The sequence below is a fragment of the Sciurus vulgaris genome (assembly GCF_902686455.1).
Source record: "Sciurus vulgaris genome assembly, chromosome: 10".
In the NCBI taxonomy this organism is placed as follows: Eukaryota; Metazoa; Chordata; class Mammalia; order Rodentia; family Sciuridae; genus Sciurus; species Sciurus vulgaris.
The window spans coordinates 109,702,223-109,721,069 of NC_136470.1; the positions used below are offsets into that span (position 1 = coordinate 109,702,223).

General features: G+C 33.0%; 1 long non-coding RNA gene across 1 annotated transcript; it reads left to right on the forward strand.

Annotated features, from left to right (window-relative positions):
- The first annotated feature begins 4,034 nt into the window (after positions 1–4,034).
- LOC306670342 lies at positions 4,035–14,943 on the forward strand. Its single transcript, XR_013766384.1, has 3 exons — positions 4,035–4,257; positions 9,434–9,604; positions 13,403–14,943. It is a non-coding gene; the product is annotated as an uncharacterized lncRNA (long non-coding RNA).
- Positions 14,944–18,847: the final 3,904 nt, after the last annotated feature.

Consider the following 18,847-nt stretch of genomic DNA (forward strand, 5'->3'; position numbering starts at 1 on the left):
TTCTAGAAAAATTAAACCCTGGCTACCTGAAAATCTAAAGCATTAAGTTAAATTACATTCTGTTTTGAGTGAGGGAACAATGAAGATATTTAGAGCAATTAGAGTTGTCAGCACTTCAAAACAACTATTTGGAAAATAGAAGAGACCTTGGGTGCTAGTTCATCTGGATGTTAATGAATATGGTAGTTTGAAAGGGGAATTAGTGTGTGTTTTGAAGCTAATTAAGGCACAGTTGTTAAATGTCACATCTGTTGTTAATAAAGCATATGGTTTTAAGATTTAATCTTGCACAAATCTGGCATATTTAACCAATATCTGCTTGTATTTGAATCTGGGATAATTTTATCCTTTTGTAGTTTATTGGAATCAATATCTATGGCAAGAGTTTAAGCATGAATCTTTGCAATATTTAGGAGAAACATTTAAAAATTAGATTTATAGGCTGAATTAAATGTTTATTAATATTAATGTCTTAAGTTAAAAATTATAATGCTAAAGAGTATTATAGGAATTACATAATATTTCAACCCTGAGATGAGTAGCTTTTCTTGAGGCAAATAATTTGAGATCATTTTAGTTAAAGCATTGTAAGTGTTGAGTCTTGATGAATATCCTTTGTTTGTATGTCCTTATTTAACACAAATTTTACTTTATACTGTTTTGCTTCCAAAAGTTGATGAGAATTAACACTATGTATAAGCATATGAAACACATTTCACTTGGAATGTATAAATATTATAGAAATTTTCCTGAAAATTTTAATCAAAGTTTTATTATTTAGAACATGATAATTTTGTTTATGTTCAACTAATATTATCTGTAATTGTTAGAATATAATTGGTATTTTTTGGGTGTCTGAAACCTAGAAAGGAAAACAAAAGCAAAATTACAATCCTTTACTTGACCTCTTTTCACATCTAATTTAGAGCATTGTTTCTGTGGAGATAACAGTTTCCATGGTTACTGGTTACAGACTTTGAAAATGTTTTAACTGTGTTAGAGGGACCCATGAGGTTTTACTTTGCATTTCTACAAATAAAGGAATCAATCCTCTGAAATGAGAAATTTGGATAAGATGAATTATAATGTCTATAGCATATCACAGCAGGCTTATAAATGTGTATATATGGGTGATTTTCCAATGACAGACACTGAATCTAAAATCATAATTTGTTAAAGTAAATGTAAATGGGATGAACTGGGTAGCAGTGTCTTATCAGATCAATTTTTATATGCTGTTCAAATAATGTACTGGCAGAATCCATCTTGTTATTTGTGAATATTTCAGAAAATGCCATATTGTCAGGGGAAATAATTGTACCTTAAAGAAATCAGGAGGTGTTTTACAAAGAATAAATATTTTTGCAAACAGAAGTTTGACTAACATGAATATAACTTTAATTTTCCCTTTGGTAAATAGTTTGAAATACAACAACTAAGCAGAGATGGACAAATAAACCCACTATTACACATTGTAACATTCTGACCATTTCGCCTATCGTAAGTTTTTCCTAAACATGTTCTGTTCATCAACATGCAAACCCTACATGCATACATTTTTATCACACGTACGTGCATGAAAGTTGTCATGACTTTAACTTTATACTGTCTTGCTTCCAAAAGTCTATGAGAATGATAGTTTTTAGAGAGTAAAAGATTATGGATTTTAATCCAGTCCGGACTGACAGTCCTGGTCAGTCTGATGACTTCAATTATAAAAACCCCGGAATTAGGATGTATAAAAGATAACTTTCATTCTTCTGCAGTGTATTGAACATTTGCTATCAACAAGAAGTCAAAAATAATTCAATTTTAATTTTTTTTATTTAGGCATTTTAACCAAATCATTGTGAAACAACTAATAACTATATCTGTATTACAATGATAGACCAGAGAAACAAACTGAAAGAAACAGAGCATGGAAGTAATCCTCTAGAGTGTTGGTATTTTGTTTGAGAAGATTTATTCTATGCTCTGTTTCACCCATCCTCAGAATCAGTCATTTTAATTTAAGAACTTTTGTCACATACTTTTAAAAAAGTGTTTTCCCTATTAAAATTTAACTACTTTAACCCCAAAAGATGGATCCTAGTTATTTTTGTTCTTCCCTTCTAAAATTTACTGTCACATTTCCATGTAGATTTGTTACACATGGAAATATCTATACCATTTAAATTAATTTGAATAAATATTTAATAATTTAATAATGTAGCAAAAATTGTAAAAGAAACAAGCAAATAAACAAAAGTCCCATAATTTATGACAGTTAATGTTATAATTTGTTATGCTTACCCTTTGACTGCTCCTGTCAGTCTAGTTACGTGGAAGTCAATATTTGACTTGTGATATGTTCTTATGAAGAAATTAAGTAGCTATTGATAATGGCATCAATAAAAGCACTTATTAATTTAAAAAATCTTCAATTTAAATTGTGTAAAAATGAAAAGTAAATGTAATTTTAAAGCATGCATAATGAATATTCACTATTATACACACTTTAAAAGTACTTACATGGCTGTTACTATGAGTCCTTTATCATGTATATAAAATATGCTGCTTTTTTATTTCCAGTAAGTTATCAGTACGAATAATGTATGCTAGAAGACCTTATAAAAGGAAACAAAACCCATGCTACACATCATATTTAACACATGTATATCTAATTAAATGGAAATGTTAAACAGATATTTATGTAAAAGTCTATAGAAGACAATGTTTAACATAAAAGACCATGTTTAATTTTGTTCAATGAATGATTTATGATTTTCAATATATAGTAATACATAGTTTAGAGAAGATTTATAAAACTATGAACAACTTCAAAGTCTTTGTACTCATTTTTGTGATTGTAACTTAATTTCTAACATACTCATCTTACAGAATTTTGGAATTCCATCAGAAATGTTTGTATTGAAATAACCACTTTGAGTATATTTAAATAAAAAATAAAAGTGTCTACTTATCTATCCCGGTAGTTTGGTCAGGATGTACATTATGTTTCTAAAGTGATATGAAAACCACTTGTTGGAAGAATCTAGATAATGCTTTACTATTTATGATGTACCATATAAATGTCAAATGGTAGTTAATGCTGTAATTATCACTCAGTTCATGCAGAAATAATCTCTGGATTGGAGGGAAGGGAACCTACAGGTATTTAATAAGATAGTGGGTCCTAATTTTGCCAGATGGTTCATAATTGTTTGGTAGAGACCATTTCCCTGTTTTCCTACCATTGCTTTTTCTGCCTTCCCCACACATCTTACTGTCTGATCTTCTTGCGTTTTTTAAATTTTTATTTTTTTTAATTTTCTCATTATTTAGATAAAAATGTTAAACGTTGTATAGTAAAAGCACACATTATGATATTCTGATATTTGCTTCCATTATGTAGAGATTACCAAACCTAACATTTATCACCACATGTAGTTGATTTTTATATGTGAATAGGAAGAATACTTAAGACCTACTTTCTTTTCAGTTTAAAATCTACTCTTTGGTTTTACTAGAAAACATCACTATTCATATTTGGGCAATTTTGTTCCAAGACACTATAATCTATAAAACTGAGTACATTTTATAATGAAGAAATCAGATATTCAGATGTAAACTAGTAAATAAAAGATGAAAACAAATTTTTTTACTCGGGGTTTAGGTACAAACTAACTTTATATCTGAATTGATATGCCATCTGGTAATTTTCACATCTAAATAGAGAAGCTTCACAAGTTACCAGGAATGTCCTTTTTTTCCTTTTTCTAATATTTTATACAAGTCTTTTCCCTCATACTACACATATTATGTATTAGGCAAAATGGTGCCTACTGATTACAAGATGATAACAATGCTGTGTTGTTCTCATTCATTTGCTAATTAATTCAGCAAATATTTGAATGTGAACTATGTTCCAGACACTGTGAAGCACTGGAGATAAAACAAACAAGACTGGTCTCCACAGTCATTGAGAGTATTCTATAATACAAATAACATTTTAGACATTGAAGTGTGTCTAAAAGTGGTCTAAAAGGAGTTGGTATAGACAACAAGGATGGCTTTCTGGCAGTTGCTTCTTGCATAATTCTTTTACTAAGGCATTCTCTGTCAGTGATAGACCTAAAGTCTAAAGAAACCACTCCACCACCATAAGGTAAAGGTCTTTGGGGCAAGATCAGGCACAAAGCAAAGGCCCACATCAAGATGAAAGGGTGCTTTGGCACTGAAGCAGGGAACTGAAGCAGGGAGAGTCTCACGGAGGAGGTAAGAGTTGTAGCTAAGTTCTGAGACCTGGGTCTATGTTTGTAGGGTAAGAAATAGGAGGGCAGAGTGGAAGTAAAGGGATCCAAAAAGAAAGCACAAGAAGTATATAGAAAGGGAGTCATGATAATGGATTAGGCTTACTATAAATCATCACTGCTCAGATTTCAGCAAGCTTGTACTAAGTAACCCATACTACCTTTCTTCTCTATTTTTTAACAGGATATCACATATACTGCCTTTGCTTGTATGTAATTATGACATAATGGCCTTATTTTACTTTCTAAAACATATTTAGAAAAGAGGAGAAATTTTTTTGCTGATTTTATTTGTTAGCAGTGTGACACTTGAATCATCCTTATCTCAGGTTAATGCTGATAATTCTGTTCTGAGGTCAACACTAGTCTGTTTGAATCGATTGAAAGGAGTCAGGTCAACAGCCTCTGTGCTTCTGCTTTTCTGCCCTTGTACTCTCTTAATCCAATCAGTCATAATTGGTGGCACAGACATACATAGCTATTCTCAGAGGCTTGAGCTGTAAATTTCCTTTTAAACTGTTACTGGCATTAATAACAGGTAGGATATGTTCTTTTTTAGTTCTTTCAAACAATATAACTGAGAAATTAATGAGTGTCAGTGAGGTGGAGGAAAAACAACTAATGCTTATTTCTCGTTTTTGCAAAAAACAATTTCTCTGTGTAACTCTGCTTCTAAAAATGAAGATCCAATGAAAGGTAAATGTCATCTTTGTAAGACAACAAAGGTTTATTTTTATATAAATCATCCAAAGTTCATAGGAGGCCTTCCTTGTGCTATCTGCGTATGACATCAATAATGGGAATCTGAGGGGCATACAGAGACAAACTAATATCATTTAAAATAAAAACTACCTTCCTAAAATAGAAAAAAAAAAAAAATGAACCTGGGCCTAGAATCTCCAGATTTCATCAAACCACATCTCCTTACAATTTTCTTTTTTGTTAATTCCATAACAAAATATATGTATACCTGGGTGCAGTGGCTCATGCCTATAATCCCAGCAACTTGGGAGGCTGGGGCAGGAGGATGGAAAAGTTGAAGGCCAGCCTAAGAAATTTGGTGAGACCCTCAGCAACTTAACAATAAATTGTATCAAAATAAAACATAAAAAGTGCTGGGATATAACTCAGTAATAAAGCACCATAAAATACCTCTAGGTTCAATCCCTAGTAGCAAAACAAAGAAAATATATAAATATATATATGTATAAATCTATAAATCTAAATATACACACACATATGTTCTTGTGAAATTTACCACAGCACATATTTACTACAAATCTACATTATTGCTATGTAATCTACATACATTAACTTTATCTTAAATTTATAGCTTTAATTATCCAGTTTAATTATAAATTTTAATTTTGCATTTTCAAAGTTTTTGACAATTATATATACTGTAAACCTTTGCCATTACAAAAGTATAGAACATTTTGAGATAATGAAAATGTTTTTACAGTAATTTTTATAGATCATATTATCTAAAGATAATGGATCTCTACTAAAGAAGTCTTAATATGAATCTTGCATATAATATGCAGCTAATTAATGTCTCATTAAAATGTTATAATTCAATTATGTAAGACCCATGAGGGCAGAGATTATTGTCAGATTTGTGTTATTCCATTACTGCCAGTAACACTTGCTACTTACCTTTTCATTGAATGGATGGACTTAGGGTAAATTACTTCCATAGATAACTATGTTTATCTAATAAAACTATTTGTCATCTTTCATATTTCTAAATACATTCAATAATAACAAAAGATATCATTTTTCATTAAATGTGTCCCTATTTGTTAATTTGACTGCATCATAGAAAAAATTTTTAATAAAGAGAAATTCAATATCAACATTAGCAGAATATTCTGTTAAAGTTAATGCATTATAAACTTACATAATTTAAATATTTTATCTTATCTAAATGTTATCCTCTCAATTTCCATATAATTTAGTTAACAAATGCTCGCTAATATTAATTTAACATTAATATTAGTGTTATTTCAGTTTAATATGCCTAATTTTAATTGAAGATTTGCTCAGTTCTTTAATACAAAGGGATCATTGCCTGATATAACTGTACAAAATTAAAACATTAAAGGAATAGATCATTGAAAATAATTATCGATTATATAATATCTTCCCCTATCATGTAATAAAGATAGAAGTTTCAGACTACTATCTTTATCTAGATTATCGACTAGATTATTTAGTCACATATAGTAAAAATTGTCAGACTAGTAGACAACTATATCATCCAGACATAAGCAATTGTCTGTTGATCATGATATTATAAAACAGCAATTCATATTCTTTTTAATCCTTCAAAACTGTTCTTTTTCCTGGAAAGTTGCAGTTCTCCATGACAACAGTAATTTTCAATGCCTGGAAAATCTATTTGACATACTAGGGTCAGGAGTTGTTATTACAGTAACAGCAGGTGCTTCTAATTTTATGACAGTAGGAAAGGTCTCACCGATTATGATTGTTATAAAATTATAGACAATAGATATTTTCATTCTTGAGCAATACTACTCTCCTCACAAAATAGCCTATTTCATTCTTTTATAACCATAATTCTCATGAAATTGCATTCGGTATCATTTTCTACAGCAAACAGTTCTCTCCCATTCACCCTTGGCCCTTCCCAAAGAACTCTATCTTTTGACAGTCCGGTCATTGCTCAGCTCCTTCAGCCCAGATGATGCTTATCTTTCAATCTCTCCACCACTTTCACCTGAGTTCAGATGCTCACCTGGCAGCCTCCAGACATTCATACTATGTTACATATTCATTTCAGTAGTGCATATGCCTGGCCAAATTACTTTGCAAAAAGAAGCAAATCTAAAATATATCACCAGCAAAATTAACAAAAGAGCATAATTAGAGGTTACACATATACTCAGTGGGTACCTTGCAATGGCAACCAATGGCATGTTTTTATTTCCAAGAAAAATAAAGGCAAATAAACAAACCCAACTGCAGTAGCAGGTGGTTTAAAAATCATGAAAGAAAATAATCTGTTCTGAACTGAAATACAATAATTTCTTTAGAGACTGTTATCCCTGGAGTTTTGTAATAATTTTACTTGAAGCTTTAAAAGATCATACTCTAGTCTTCAGTTAGAAATAAGCAAATTTAGAGCCATCCAGCAACTGCAGTTAAACTTCACAGCACTGGGAAATCTTTTTAGGAATGCAGGTGTTTCCAGTCTTCACTTTCAGAACACATTTAATTAGCATTAAGTCATATCTATTTCTGAAACGTCTCTCTTTATTTCATGATAGGGAAGGATATATCACTGATCACTGTAATGAATAAAGACCATATTAGCAGTCAAAACAAAGCTGTTCATGGTCAACAACAACAATAACAATAAAATAATGAAGTTAGTCCAGATGAGCCACTTTGTAAAAAGGAGCAACTCATCTTCAAAATAGCATGCAATACACAGAAAGACAGGAAAACATAATTTTCATTTTTCTTTTATGTTAACTTAAGCAATTCAACTGCCATATGAAAAGAGAAGTAAAGAAAGAGACCCTGAAGCTCTACTCCCATATCTGTTCTTTCATCTTTCATTGTCCTCGTATATTCCATTATATGATAATGAAAAATAATTAAAGAAAACTGCAGCATACAAACATCTTTTTAAATTAAGCTTTTTATGAAAAAAATCCGTTTATTGTTTTCATTTGATAAAATGTTAAATAAATCTAGATAATTAAGATTTAAGAGTCATGTACAAAACAGAAGCGTTTATCTTATAATAATAAAAAAGACTGCAAATCAATAAATTTAGGAAAATGAGTATCAAGATTCTTAATAAGGACAATTATGTATCTGATCTGCATCTACTAGTGCAAAGTTTCTCATATAGTAAGTGGTAAATATGTCTTGGTGAGTAATAAGTAGTTAAATAAATATAAAATTCGTGTGAATTCCTAAAAAACAAAAACTATAAATAAGCACTCATTTGTTTATGGAAGAACAAGTTATGCTACAATTTTTTTTATTTCATTTTAGACAGAATTATTGATCATAGAGTAACTTGCTGAAAAATGTGAAATCAGCTAAATTGTATAATTAACTAGATATTTAATCTTTAAATGTACTTGTCTAAATCTTTAACCTGGACAAATTTTGCTTGTAATATTCACTGATGGCGTATCTTTCACAGTTTTCAGTTAAATCATTTTACTGCTATTGTAGATGTTAAGATAAAAAGTAGGATTATCAAATATACAGAGGAGATATTACATAGACTACCTGATAAGTTTAAGGTTTCCTGATAGACTAGAGTAGTGGAAATCGAGGTTAATCTTAGTTGGAATAAATTTTATGATTCATAAATTTAATTTAGAAAAACAATTATACAGACTTAACATGGGGCAGAATTGACTTGCTTGAAATTCCTGTGAAAAGTACTAGGGTAAATTTAGTTGGCATAAAATCAAATAAACCTGAATATAAGAGCAACATAAATATAATGCAAAGAAGTTTTCCTAATTAATATATGTTGTCCATATTTCTTGTATGTTATCATTGTACATAGTGAACTCATAAAATTACACTTAAATGTACATATAATCTCTTAGCCTTCCACACAGCATTCCATTTCTGAGAGCATTTGTTATGTTCTTTAGAGTTCACATTTATCCTCTCTAATAAGTATATGATAAATTGAAGAATACTACAGGATTAAGCATTCATTTTCCCCAAATGTATTTCTATTATTTCATATTTTACTTATAAGATGATTAATCAGATAAACACAAACTCAGGTCAGCTCAAACTTGGATAAAATACAGTAGAACTTTTGTTGAAGTGTATTTTTATTACATTAATAAATTAGAAAGAAAATAACCTAGTGAATTAGAAAGAAAAGAGAGTTGAACGTAGTTAGCTAAGAAAAGCACTTTAAGGAAGAGAGATGAGGTATTATGCTAAATCAAATAAAATGTGGACAGAGAATTGACCAACAGACTTAGCAAAATGGAGATCAATTTCTGTGGATGGACAGATAAAAAACTTGATATTTTATGAAAAATTGAGGTAGGGATGGAAAAATACACTAGTGCTGAATGTGGGCCCTTTTTATATTAAGAAGTTAAATAGTGTCTGTATTCTGATTATAGTGATCCAGAAAACAAGGAGGAAATCCATGACCCAGGAAAGGAAGGAAAATTGGTGGGGCATTACCTTTCAAAATAAAAATATTGGATTTTGTGCAAAACATGGAAATACTATTTTGGAGAGGAACTTGGACAATTCATTCATGCTAACACATAAGTAAACTATGAATGCAGGTATGGGTAAATTGTTACATGTGGTAGTAAGTCTTTGAAAAAGCTCCTTTCTAACCCTGTTTTTTAACTCCAGAGATGGGAGTACAACCAATACCAACTTTGGTTGTCGGCCCATTACCTAAAGGAACAGAGGGACTAGTTCTGGGGAGGAGTTCTTCTGCTTTAAAAGGATTAAATATTGTCCCCGGAGTTATAGACCCTGATTTTACATGAGAAATAAAAATCCTTGCTTCTTCACCAAGAGGTGTAGCAATAATAGCTCAGGGTGATCACATAGTACAATTGTTGGTCTTACCTAGCTGCCATGATCAATATCCATCAAAGAATATTATTAGGGGAAATAAAGGATTAGGTTCTACTGGCCAAAATATGGTCATGATAACATTGGATTTAAAAGATAGACCTATGACAAAATTAGTGATAGAAGGCAAAAGTTTTGAGGGCTTATTAGATACTGGGCTGACAAAAGTTTTATCAAAATTACAGAATGGCCCAAAACCTGGCCACTTCAACTGTCAGATCAGACTTTAAGGGGATTTGGTATGGTTTCCAATCCTAACAAAAGTGCAGCCATATTAAAATGGAAGGTGGCTAACCAGGAGTTATGTTCTGATACTGCCTGACATAATGCAGTTGCAGGCAATCCTCAATGGAATCTAAACATGCTGACAGGCCAAGGACCATAGGAAGGGCAAGGTAATCAGATTAATTTCTACCCCGGTGTGTATCAACAAATTAACCCTCAACTTTTAATCTATCATTATATGGATGATATTTTGCTAGCTCATAAGGAAAAACCTATCTTAGAGCAGTGTTATAATTGCTTACTAAAGTCACTGGAAAGATGGGGCTTACATATTGCCATTGGTAAAGTACAAATGACAGACACCAAAAACTTCCTGGGATCTATCATAAATGCAACTATGGTTAAACCCATAAAAATTACCGTTTGGGTGGCCAAACTTAGAACTTTAAATGATTTTCAAAAACTTTTGGGTGATATTAATTGGATTAGACCTTACCTTTATTTACCCACCTCAAGTTTGGGCCCCCTGTTTGATATTCTTAAAGGTGATTCTGACCCCCTTTCTAAGTGAGTGCTTACCTCTAAGGCTCAAACAGCTCTCAAGCTTGCTGAAACAGCTATGGAAAAGGTTCATCTTGATCGTATTGACCTAGCTAAGCCTTTATCATTCATTGTCTTGGCCACAAATAAGTTACCCACAGGAGTGTTTTGGCAAAAGGGTTCTATTATATGGGTTCACATGAATTATGCCCCTAGCAAGGTCTTATCTCTGTTTACTGAATCTGTGGCAGAATTAATCCTTAAGGCATTAAAAGTATCCCTCTCCACCTTTGGTATTCAACATGTCACAGGAATTCCCTATAATCCTACTGGACAAAGCATTGTTGAGCAAGCCCATTTAATGCTTAAAAGCATGCTCTATAAACAAAAAGGCAGAATAGGGGCATCATATAGATCCCCAAAGGACAAATTATCTGTTGCCTTGTTCATCTTAAATTTTTTAAATCTCGATTCTGAGGGCCGATCGGCTGCTGACCGTCATTCAGAGCCTAATAAAAAACATCTACCTCAAGTGCTCTGGAAGGACATTCTATCAGGACAATGGAAAGGCCCAGATCCGGTATTAATCTGGACCCGAGGGTCTGTTTGTGTTTTCCCACAGGATGCACAATCGTCAATTTGGGTGCCGGAGAGATTGGTCAAGGCCTGAAGAGAGACCCCAAAACAGGAAGAAGATGAGGAGGCTTCTTCCGCTGATGGTGTTGGCGATTTCACCAAGTTAATGGAGGAGACTCGCGTGAACTATGGGGGATAGTAAAGACATGGCCCTATCCTGTACCCCTTACCAACTCTTCTATTCTATATCCTCCTATTTTTACAATTGGCCACATTTCTCTAGTCCACTGTTCAATGGGGAAAAGAATGGTTTGGGTTTTTGTCCGTGGGAGGTTTATTGTGTGTTGTAACTGTTCTGTGCATATAGTGTTTATACAAGATGCGTATACATCGGTGCAGAGAAACAGCCAGTATTCGCCAAGCTCTTGTTGCAATTGATGCTGGCTCACCCCCCAAGTCTGATTAAATGTACTGGACCGGTAGTCAAAGATGGGTAAGATTCATGGGGAGCTCATACCAACCTAAGACAGGAAATGAGGGCTAGAGCCTCATTGTCCGATGACGGGTAAGGATGTTGCTCTTCTGTGGACAACCTAAGACAGGCATGGTCTCTTTTATAAATAGGGGGAAATGTGGCTGGCAAGACCCGGGGCCCAGGGTTATGCCACATGCATCCAAAGATGGCGACTGGCAGAGAGCCAAATGGCATGCTGAATGCACCTTGAGAAAAACAGGAAGCGTTTACCATTGGCTGTATGATAATTAGTTCAGCCGCCTAGCGCGTGGACAGATATATTTTACATGTATGCTTGAGCTGGTGATTGCTTGACTTTTAATAGGATTGGATGGACATATCTCGTTACAATTGCATATGCATGAGACCGCTTATATATTGAGGGTGTTATCTGAATAAAGCAGAAGTTGCTTCATGAACTTCTGAAGAGTACGTGTTGTTCGTCCCACTGGTCAGCGGCAAGCGGCAAGTGGCAGCAAGCGGCAATCTGAAACAGTCTCTCATGACTACCAGTTCCGGGGAGTCAGACCTCTGTGTCCCATGGCTCAGCCAGGCCTGATTCTGCTAATCATGAATATTTAATCACATTAAATAGCTAGGATTACACTCATTCTGGTATGCTCTATTAAGGCAGGTGGAAAATTCACTGTTAGGGAAACAATTCACAGGAGACAACCCTGTCTAGTATAGATCAAAAGAGAGTAGAATATCACAATTATAAACCCATAGTAATAGGTAGCAGAATAGATCCTTGTTTCAAAACTATTTTGTCAATGTGGAGAATTTACTAAGTTGCTCAGGCTCAGTTTCTCTAGTTGTTTAATTATCACTTTGATGTGAGAATTTAATGAGATCATATGGGCGAAATATTTTGTAATACTTGATTATTTCTAATTTATTATGATCATGCTATATAAACAATCCCATTTGTCCTGTTCACCAGCTGTCTTTCTTACATCATTGCTACATATTCCCTCAAACACCACACATCTTCATGATAGAATTACCTTGATTAACATTTCACCATGACTTCATGATATTCCACAAGCTGCCCCTTGCTCTTTTGACATTTCTAGCTAAATTCATCCTGAGGACATTCAGATGTTATTTCCTAATACAGTAATAAAGGTTAGAGGACACTTCCCTGACTTAGGAATTCTGAAACACAAAATGTCACATGAAAACTAATTTCTCCAAAAGTACATTCAGCTACAATTTTTCTATACATTATAAAATAGACATATTACACAAGTTCATTCATTCATCTTATCTTGCACATATTTTTCACTTCTGTACATTTTATAGAAAATTCATGTGCCTACTTTCAAACATAAAAATACACAAATTATTAATTTTATTAAGGAAATGTTAGAAAAGTTTTCATATATTGATTAAAATTAATCTACTATAGGTTAATCAAAATATGTGTTATACTATACCAACTGAGAATGATATTGTGTAGATGGTGCCAAAGATGATTATATTAAAATAAAGTTATTTTCACATATTGTGGAGTATTATGAAAAAGTTGGGTGATGCAAATTGCTGATTTAACATGAAATATCATTTGATTTTTTAGTAATGTTTGAGGATGGATACTACTTACTTATTTTTCATTTATAAGCATATCTTTATTTATAAGACTTAGGACCCTGTGATTTTCCTGGGGAATTGTATTCTAAAAATCTGTTCTAATCCAGTATCACTTCTGTAAGTGCAACATCTGCTCACAGTTCCAGCGTTCTGTGAGAGGAAGCAAGATAGCTTTAAATTCTGGTACCTGAAGTGGACATTGACAGAAAACCTTGCTCAAGAGGAGAAGGAAGGAAAGAAATAGCAAGGTAAGAAGAAGCAGACCCGATTTTGGTTTATTCTCATCAACAGAGCTGAGCATCATAGAAAAGAAGAGACATGCCTTTCACTCAATCTACTAGAAAAACCACAACAAATCAAATTGAGTAAACCTATAGTGTCAATAACACGTGGAACATTATTTACAGGAAAACAGACATCACTTTTTCCTTATGAAATTCCTATTGCTATTTCCAGATGCTTGAAATAATGTTTCAATGAGACAAGAAGAGCTTTAGAAAATTTGTGTTATAAATAGGAAGCTTAATCATAAATGTTTTCTCATTTCCAAAGGAGTAGGAGGTGAAAGATGTTGCTGTTACTGAAAACCCAAAGATGAAGTATTGTGGGAGAGGTAATCCAACTGGGAAATGTCTTTGTGAGCTGCATAATATTACTTAGACATTGTTTGCTTATTTCATCTATATGTTGACAAAAAATAATCCTAGAGGAATTTCCAGTCCTGCTCAATTGCACTTAAACTCAGCTTCATGGGAGATTAGTCTATAGGCATCTCCAAAGTAATTAAACTATAATAAAATGTCACCCTTGTGAAAATCTATAATGTTTACAAACTCTTACTCCTGAGGGTGCTTAAAATGCTTTATTAATTATACAATTAATACTGATAATTCCAAAATAAAGAAATACGTGGTGTGCACTTCAAATGTATTAGTTAGAAGACCATTATTCAGGATGTTTTCTGAATCCCTTTAAAACTTTCCCTACTAAGATTTTTCCCTCTTCTTTAGTGTTGATTTTTAACCTTCTGTTGTGCTAACTTTTTATAATTTATAATTTAATTTTTGACAATTGCTTTTACAATACGGTTACATTATGCTCATCTCATATAAGTGGGTCAAAAATTCTCCTTTTCATGCTTCAGATAAGTCTTTCTCAAAGACCCTGGATTGATTCAAAATGCCTTTAACAAGATTTTTAAATACTAATTATTTTGTTATTATTCAGTTCAATTTATTCATCCATGACTCTAATACCAATATGTCCCAAGCCTAAAATCTACATAGTAAAACTATTATTAGTTCTATAGGATGAAATTTGTTTCTTTCCGGGTTGGATTAATTATACCTCTTCAAAAAATTTATTATTAATGCCTATAGGAAACAAACTATTCTCTCATGGGCATTTGGCATATAGTAGAGATTCACAGTTTCTCAGAATCTTATTTCCAAGTGGCACATGCCTGTAATCCCAGTGGCTCAGAAGCCTGAGGCAGGAGGATCACAAGTTCAAGGCCAGCTTCAGAAACTTAGTGAGGTGCTAGGTAACTTAGCGAGATCTTGTCTCAAAATAAAAAATAAAAAGGGGCTGGGGATGTGTTTCAGAGGTTAACAGACACCCCTAGGGTCAATCCCTGGTACCAAAAAAAAATAAATAAATAAATAAAAAGAGTAAAATTTTACTTCTTGTGTATTTTCTATTAAGTACAAGTTTGGTTTCACTTGCATATTTGCATTTTTAATACTACACACTTAGGAAAGAAAAAACTTCATGTGTGTTTTCAGTCTTAATAAAGAAGCTAATTTTTCTTAAACATGGAGTATCAATTAGCAATATTGGGACATTGGATTGGAATGTTAAGAGACATGCTCCTAGACAGTGAATTTCTTGTGAAAATTAACAAAATCTTTTACTATTTTGAACATGCCTGTATCCAGCATGTGCTCGATATTGAGTGTGCATTCAGGAAATACTTGTAATCAAGTATTGACTAGATAGAACAAATACAAATTTACATTTGCCTAAGCTACTATACAGAGAAAACAATATTATTTCAAAATATGTTTATCTATAACTTCTGTAAATGTCACTGGGAGGTTATAAAAAAGATATTTATAAATTCTAGTCTGAATTTGCAGTTTATGTTGGAACATTGAAGGATTAAATAGGCTTTTCTTGGGATTCAAACAAAATTTGGTAAGAAGTTATTATAATGTATGAGGAAATTTTGAAGCAAGCAAGTAAGAAGTTGGTGTAATTGATCATGAAGCAAATTCTTTCTCTTGAAATAAGTAATTGACTCAATCAAGTCTTAGAATCAATTCACTACTTTCTGTAGTTGCTAGTTATGGTTCTTTCAGGTAGAAAGGTAAGTAGCATTGATTAAATCTTGGCCCATCTATTTCATACAGAATTGAAATACATGGGTATAACCAATTTTTAGGATCTCTAAACTATGTATCATAATACTTAAAAGTTATGATTCAGACCTGGGTGTGGTTATGTATGTTTGGGATCACAGTTACCCCAAGAGCCTGAGGCAGAAGTATTGCTAAAGCCCAGTGATTTGAGGCCAGCCTGGGTAACTTAGTGAGAATCTGTTTCTAAAATCAAAAGTTATAAATTAAGTTGCACTAACAGCTGGCCTGCTTTTCCACTCAGGGCCCCCTCTTTAACTCTTTCCTCCCTATGGCCAGCTATTTCCAGTCATAAGATCTCAGATGAGAGGCCAAAGGAGCAGTTTCTCTTGACAACTTCTGAACCTGAGAGGTTGCAGGAATTCCTGACCAGTGTGATGAGACCCTACCCAACGATTAAGGGTGAGCAGGCCAAGCTGCCTAAGGGAAGACTTAGGAAGTTTCTCTTGCCTACTTTTTTAGTTTTACAAATGTTAATTCCAAACAACTAAGCTTAGAGAAAGAAGAAGCAAAGCAGCAGGGCATGGGAAGCCTGGTCACCACACCTGTTCTGGGTGGCAGTGGCGGGGTGGGAGTGGGGGAGTGGGGGAGTGGGCCTCTTTTAAGAAAAAGTGGTTCTGCACTCTGAGATTTCCTAGTGTAGTGGTTGCAATTTTCTTTATCCCTTGGATAACCTCACACATTTTCAGTTCTTCAACTTCTGGGCATGGGGTATGGGGTATCAAAAAACAATGGAGTTAAATAGGCACAGAAGACTTTATGCAAACTGAGAACAACTCTGCTGAAACCAAAGGTGGAAGAATATTTCGGTACTGGGGAGAGCTAAAGGAAAGTAGTAGGGACATTAGGAAGTAGATTAGTATGTGTAATTAGGTCATCCCATTTATATTTATTTATTTATCATTAAAGCTTATTGAAGTTAGTTAGGTTCTTACCCTTTCACAGGGACTGAGGATAGGGGCTCTGTCTCCTTAGATGGTGATAATTCACAGGGCTCCCATTTAAACTTTTATCAAAGATACTCATAATGTCGAATTGTCTTATTTCTGTAATTCACATTTTCTGGTCACTTACCAAAGTTTCAAACATTTTCAAATGCTTTGATGTGTAATATTATTAAATGTGAGACCTAGGTCAAAACTATCATGATCTGAATATATTCATCATTCATCCCCAACTTACACACAACATAAAATTAATATATTGTTTACTTTTACATGCATGTCATGAGCTTATGAACAATAGGTTGGCAAATGGCTGTGCCAAGCCTCTGTTTGTGTGTTTGTTTGTGAAATATATGAAATATTTGAGGAAATATGTGAAAGAATTTCTTCTACATGAGAATAACTGGCTATAAATCCCTGTGGCTGAATCGTCCTGATGATATGTTTCTTTGAGCTTCGTCTATTTCTCTCACACTGCATTCAATTTCAAGTTCTTAATCAGAAAGACAGAACACAGACATGAAGAAAGAACACATTCTTAATATTCTGGAAAGATCCAAATAAAACATGTTTATTTATATTTTAAAATGTTAAAAATAGGTATGTAGACAGGCATACATGTAGTAATATTTTCATTTTTTGACCTAACCTTTTAATTCTAAATTTCTGGTGATATAAAATATCTGACTTCTAATATCACTACATCACACTGATTAAGTCTCATAGATTATCATATATTTAAATAATCAAAAAGTAAATTATTTATATTCAATAATGATTTTATTCATTCATTCAGCACTATATAGCAGCCTTGTGACTAGAGGTAAATTATCAAATCCAAGTTGATTTATAAATCAGAATTAAAATACTCAGCATGATAATCTATAAAAATAATTTATGATGATAATGCTCAAGAAACATTCCTATTAGCTTCTATTGATAGTATCTTATCTATAAACTTCTGTCACAAGTTATATATCATTGTGAGAACAAAATTGTTGAACATTTATAAAATTCATTAGTGTGTAAAATATTAGATGGAAAATATGACCCATCGAATTACTAGAAATCTTACTAACAAGGCAGATAATTTAACCCCAACTAAGAAGTGCCAATAAATATTTCAAAGTAGGTTCAAATTCTCTTTTGTGGACAATAAGTTTAGGAATTGCAAACTAGAGATGATGAGCTAGAGATGCTGCAATTTCAGATATATGGTACAGGAAAATTACAACAAAATTGGAGAAAATAAGAAATGTGGATTATGATCAATATACATCAAAAAGCACATGTATTTGGTGCTGAATTATAGTTGAGAACTTCCTTTTACTACATATAAAACACAATGATATTCAATTAAAAATATACATCTATGGCTGGGTGTCTCAAAATAAACAAAAAATTAAAAACAGACTGGGAATGTAGCTCAGTGGTAAAGCACCTCTGGATTTAATCCCTAGTGCTAAAAAAAAAGTGTTTGTGTGTATTTAGGTGATATATAAACATATTATGCTTTGACCCTTAGGCTTTTCTCTAAGTTCACCATTTTAAAAGCCTCTGAGTTTCATTTAAATTTCAAAATCATCCTATTTCAGCTCATCAGAGATATTTTGATATTTGAGAGGTTTGAAAATGAACAGACAACAAACTACATATACAAATAAGTGACAGAGATAAAACGTAACTTGCAATCCCTAAGTTATTTCTCATTTCTGGCCCTTTACAGAAAAAGTGTGCAGCCTTTGGTGTACTTGGTTGTTCAGCTCTTCTATGGTGGTGTGTGGTTCTTGGACGTGAAGGTGCGGTACATCATTTTCATACTGTGTGTTCCATATATTCACACACATGATTCTACCCTAGACTTTCTTTTATTCAAAATTCGTAACCTTTTACTTCCAAGTAGCTGACCAGACCTGGTCATTTAGCACCATCTACAAAGGTGTATATATTCTCATCTCAGGCTACCTCTCTTTCTGTACAAAGTAAGTTCCCTACTGTCAGCCTCAACGGATGATTCTCCTTCCCTAATGTCTCTGAGGACCATACCTGAATGTGATTTGTGAGGTTGCTGATGTCAATCCTCAGCTTCTGCACACATATTCAACCAAACCATTCACAAAACTAGGTAACACT